Raw genomic sequence first — 5922 nt, 5'->3', positions numbered from 1 at the left:
AACAGAGCCAAACAGAGACAAACAGAGCCAAACAGAGCCAAACAGAGCCTGGCAGAGTCTGGCAGTGCCAAACAGAGCCTGGCAGAGCCAAACAGATCCAAAAACAGCCAAACAGAGCCTGGCAGAGCCAAACATAGAAACATAGAAAATAGGAGTAGGAGTAGGCCATTCGGCCCTTCGAGCCTGCTCCGCCATTCATTATGATCATGGCTGATCATCCAACTCAATAGCCTGCTCCCGCTTTCTCCCCATATCCTATGATCCCTTTCACCCCAAGATCTATATCTAACTCCATGACAACATACAATGTTTTGGGCTCAACTACTTTCTGTGGTGGTGAATTCCACAGGCTCACCACTCTCTGGGTGAAGAAATTTCTCCTCAACTCCGTCCTAAATGGTCTACCCCATATCCTCAGACTGTGACCCCTGGTTCTGGACTCCCCCACCATCAGGAACATCCTTCCTGCATCTACCCTGTCTAGTCCTGTTAGAATTTTATAGGTTTCTATGAGATCCCCCTCATTCTTCTGAACTCCAGCGAATAAAATCCTAACTGACTCAATCTCTCCTCATATGTCAGTCCTGCCATCCCAGGAATCAGTCTGGTAAACCTTCGCTGCACTCCCTCTATAGCAAGAACATCCTTCCTTAGATAAGGAGACCAAAACTGCACACAATATTCCAGGTGTGGGCTCACCAAGGCCCTGTATAATTACAGCAAGACATCCCTGCTCCTGTACTTGAATCATATCGCTATGAAGGCCAACATACCATTTGCCTTCTTTATCACCTGCTGCACCTGCATGCTTACCTTCAGCGACTGCTGTATGAGGACACTCAGGTCTCGTTACACATTTCCCTCTCTCAATTTATAGTCATTCAGATAATAATCTGCCTTTCTGTTTTTGCTACCAAAGTGGGTAACCTCACATTTATCCACGTTATATTGCATCTGCCATGCATTTGCCCGCTCACTCAGCTTGTCCAAATCACACAAGCATATCTGCATCCTCCTCACAGCTCACCCTCCCACCCAGCTTCGTGTCATCTGCAAATTTGGAGATATTGCATTTAGTTCCCTCATCAAAATCATTAATATATATTGTGAATAGCTGGGGTCCCAGCACCGATCCCTGTGGTACCCCACTAGTCACTGCCTGCCATTCAGAAAATGACCCGTGTATTCCTACATTTTGGTTCCTGTCTGCTAACCAGTTTTCTATCCATCTCAATACACTACCCCCAATCCCATGTGCTTTAATTTTACAAGCTAATCTCTTATGTGGGACTTTGTCAAAAGCCTTCTGAAAGTCCAAATAAACCACATCCACTGGCTCTCATTCATCAACTCTATTAGTTACATCCTCAAAAAATCCAGTAGATTTGTCAAACATGATTGTCCTTTCGTAAATCCATGCTGATTTTGTTTGATTCTGCCACTGTTTTCCACGTGCTCAGCTATTAAATCTTTTATAATGGACTCTACAATTTTCCCCACTCATGACGTCAGGCTGACTGCTCTATAATTCCCTGTTTTCTCTCTACCTCCCATTTTAAATTGCGGGGTTACATTAGCTACCCTCCAATCTGTCGGAACTGTTCCAGAATCTATAGAATCTCGGAAGATGACCACCAATGCATCCACTATTTCTAGGGCCACTTCCTTAAGTACTCGGGGATGTAGATTATCGGGCACTGGGGAGTTATCGGCCTTCAATCCCATCAATTTCTCCAACACCATTTCCCTACTAATGTTGATTTCTTTCAGTTCCTCCCTCTCACTAAACCCTGTGTTCCCCAACATTTCTGGCACGTTATTTGTGTCCTCCTTTGTGAAGTCAGAACTAAAGTATGTATTTAGTTGGTCAGCCATTTCTTTGTTCCCCATTATAAATTCCCCTGTTTCTGACTGTAAGGGACCTACATTTATCTTCACCAATCTTTTTCTCTTCACATACCTATAGAAACCTTTATAGTCAGTTTTTATGTTCCCCACAAGCTTACTCTCATACTCTATTTTCCCCTTCTTAATCAATCCCTTGGTCCTCCTTTGTTGAATTCTAACCTGCTCATAATCCTCAGGTCTGTTGTTTTTTCTGGCCAATTTGTATGCCTCTTCCTTGGATCTAATACTATCACTAATTTCCCTTGTAAGCCATGGTTTGGCCACCTTTCCTGTTTTACTTTTGTGCCAGAAAGGAATAAACAATTGTTGCAATTCATCCATGTGCTCTTTGAACGTTTGCCATTGCCTATCCACCGTCATCCCTTTAAGTAAGGTTTCCCAATTCACCATAGCCAACTCGCACCTCATACCATCGTAGTTTCCTTTATTAAGATTCAGTACCCAAGTCTCAGAATCAAGTACGTCACTTTCCATCTTGATGCAGAATTCTATCATATTATGGTCGCTCATCCCCAAAGGGCCTCGCACAACTAGATTGCCAACTATTCCTTTCTCATTACACAATACCCAGTCTAGGATGGCCTGTTCTCTAGTTGGTTCCTCAATGTATTGGTCCAGAGAACCATCCTGTATACACTCTAGTAATTCCTCCCCTACGCTATTGTTACTAATTTGCTTTGCCCAATCTATGTGCAGATTTAAGTCACCCATAATTACAGATGTTACTTTATTGCATGTGTCTCTAATTCCCTGTTTAATGCCATTCCCGACGCAACCACGACAGTTTGGGGGTTTATATACAACCCCCACTAAGGTTTTTTTCCCATTAGTGTTTCTCAGCTCTACCCATACAGATTCCACATCATCGGAGCTAATACCTTTCCTCACCATTGCGTTAATTTCCACTTTAACCAGCATTGAAACGCCACTGACTTTCCCTTCTTTTCCTTTTTGTCTGTCCTTCCTAAATACTGAATACTCCTGTATGTTCAGTTCCCATCCCTGGTCACCCTGCAGCCTTATCTCCATAACCCTGACTATATCATACCTGTTTACATCTATTTGCACAGTTAATTCATCCACTTTATTGCGAATGCTCCTCGCATTAAGGCACAAAGCCCTATGACTTGTCTTTTTAACATTACTTGTCCTGTTCCCACTGTTTTTCACTGAGGCCCTGTTTGATTCTTGCCCTTGATTTCTCTGCCTATCACTTTTCTTATCCCCCTTTCTGTCTTTTGTTCTTGTCCTTGATTCCCCCTCCTCTGACTCCTTGAATAGGTTCCCATCCCCCTGCCATTTTAGTTTAAATCCTCTCCAACCACTCTAGTAAATGTTCCCCCGGGACATCAGTCCCGGTCCTGCCCAGGCGTAACCCATCCAGTTTGTACTGGTCCCACCTCCCCCAGAACCAGTCCCAATGTCCCAGGAATCTGAAACTCTCCCCCTCACACCATCTCTTCAGTCATGCATTCATCCAATATATCCTGCAATTTCTATTCTGACTAGCACGTGGCACGGGTAGTAATCCTGAGATCACTACCTTTGAAGTCCTACTTTTCAACTTACTTCTTAACTCCCTATAATCTGCTTTTAGGACCTCATCCCTTTTTTTTGCCTATGTCGTTTGTACCAATGTGTACCACAGCCACCGGCTGTCCACCCTCCCCCTTCAGAATGTCCTGTAGCTGCTCTGAGACACCTTTGACTCGCACCAGGGAGGCAACATGCCATCCTGGAGTCTCATTTGCAGCCACAGAAACGCCTATCTATTCCCCTTACAATTGAACCCCCAATAACTATTGCATTCCCACACTTTTTACTCCTCCCCTGTGCAGCAGAGCCAACCGTGTTGCAACAAATTTGGCTGTTGCTGCTTTCCCCTGAGAAGCCAGTCCCCTCAATAGTATTCAAAGTGGTATAACTGTTTTGCAGGGGAATAGCCACAGGAGATTCCTGCACTACCTGCCTCATCCTCTTGCTCTACCTGGTGGTCACCCATTCCCTTCCTGCCTGTGGAATCTTAGCTTGCGTTGTGACCACCTCTCTGTATGTGCTACCCACGATAATCTCCACTTCGTGGATGCTCCACAGTGCCCCTAGCCACTGCTCCAGCTCCGAAACCCAGGCTTCCAGGATCAGTAGCTGGAGACACTTCCCGCACACCTGCTGGCCCCAGGCACTGGAAATGTTCCCAGCTTCCCACATAGAGCAGGAGGAGCACACCATGGCTTTGAGCTCTCCTGCCATGACTTACCCCTTTAAATTAAATGAAATCTTTTGAAAGGTACTTAAAATCAAATAATATCAATTACTCTAGGGCTCTTCTTCCCTGCTCCTCATTGTTACAGAATATAGCCCTTACAAACAATGAAACACAAAATAAGACCTTAAAAACTATAAGCGATAAAAGAGGTAAATAATTACCCGAACATACTCACAGTACTCAAACGATCACCTCGTTCCCTCCTCACCGAACTCCCTCAGTCAACTCTGCTCTCCCAGCTCCTTTTCAACTCCTGACACCTCTTGCGCTCCTCTTCAACCCCTGGCTCCTCTCATGCTCCTCATCAACTCCCGACTCCTCTCACACTCCTCCTCAGCTCCCGACACCTCTCGTGCTCCTCTTCAACTCCTGACTCCTCTTGCACTCCTCTTCAACTCCTAGCTCCTTTTCAACTCCCGACTCCGCTCATGCTCTTCTTCAAATCCCGACACCTCTCGCACTCCTCATCAACTCCCAACTCCCCTTGTGATCCTCTTCAACTCCCGACACCTCTTGCACTCCTCTCCAACTCCTGGCTCCTCTCGCACTCCTCATCAACTCCCTGCTCCTCTCACATTCCTTTACAACTCCTGGCTCCTCTCACGCTCCTTTTCAACTGGCTCCTGTCATGATTCTATGTAACAAACAGAGCCTGGCAGAACCAAACAGAGGCAAACAGAGCCAAAAAGAGCCAAACAGAGCCTCGCAGAACCAAACAGGGTAAAACAGAGCCAAACAGAACCTGGCAGAGCCATTCAGAGCCTGGCAGAGCCAAACATTGCCAAACAGAGCCTAGCAGAGCCTCGCAAAGCCAAACAGTGCCAAACAGAGTCAAATGGAGCCTCACAGAGCCAAACAGAGACTCGCAGAGCCAAACCGTGCCAAGCAGAGCCTCGCAGAGCCAAAGAAAGACAGTCAGAGCCTCGCAAACCGAACAAAGCTAAACAGAGCTAGAAAGAGCCTTACAGAGCCAAAGACAGCCAAACAGAACCAAACAGAGCCGGGCAGAGCCAAACAGAGCCAAGGAGAACCTGGAAGAGCCAAAAATAGCCAAACAGAGCCAAACAGAGCCTGGCAGAGCTAAACAGAGCTGAACAGAGCCAAACAGAGGAAAACAGGGCCTGGTGGAGCTAAATAGAGTCAAACAGAGCCAAACAGAGTCTGGCAGATCCAAACAGAGCCAAACAGAGTCTGGCAGATCAAAATAGGGACAAATAGAGGCTGGCAGAGCCATACAGAGCCAAACAGAGCCAAACAGAATCTGGCAGTGCCAAACAGAGCCTGGCAGAGCCAATAGAGCCAAACAGAGCCTGGCAGAGCCAAACAGAGCCTGATAGAGCCAATAGAGCCAAACAGAGCCTGGCAGAGACAAACAGAGACTGGCAGAGCCTGGCAGAACCAAACAGCACCTGGCAAAGCCTGGCAGAGCCAAACAGATCCAGGCAGAGCCAAACAGAGCCTGGCAGAGCCAAACAAAGCCAAACAGAGGCAGAATTAGCCAAACAGAGCCTGGCAGAGCTAAACAGAGCCTGACAGAGGCTGGCAGAGCCTGGCTGAGCATAACACAGTCTAACAGAGCATGGTAGAGCCAAACAGATCCAAACAGAGCCAGGTAGAGCCAAATGCAGCCTGGCAGTGCCAAACAGAGCCTCGCAGAGCCAATCAGAGACAAACAGAGCCAAACAGAGGCTGGCAGCTCCATACAGAGCCAAGACAAGCCTGGCAGTGCCATACAGACCCAAACAGAG

Source organism: Cetorhinus maximus, chromosome 28 (assembly GCF_964194155.1).
Source record: "Cetorhinus maximus chromosome 28, sCetMax3.hap1.1, whole genome shotgun sequence".
NCBI classification, from domain to species: domain Eukaryota; kingdom Metazoa; phylum Chordata; class Chondrichthyes; order Lamniformes; family Cetorhinidae; genus Cetorhinus; species Cetorhinus maximus.
The sequence above is the reverse complement of the archived record's forward strand: the minus strand, read 5'-3'. Positions refer to the sequence as shown.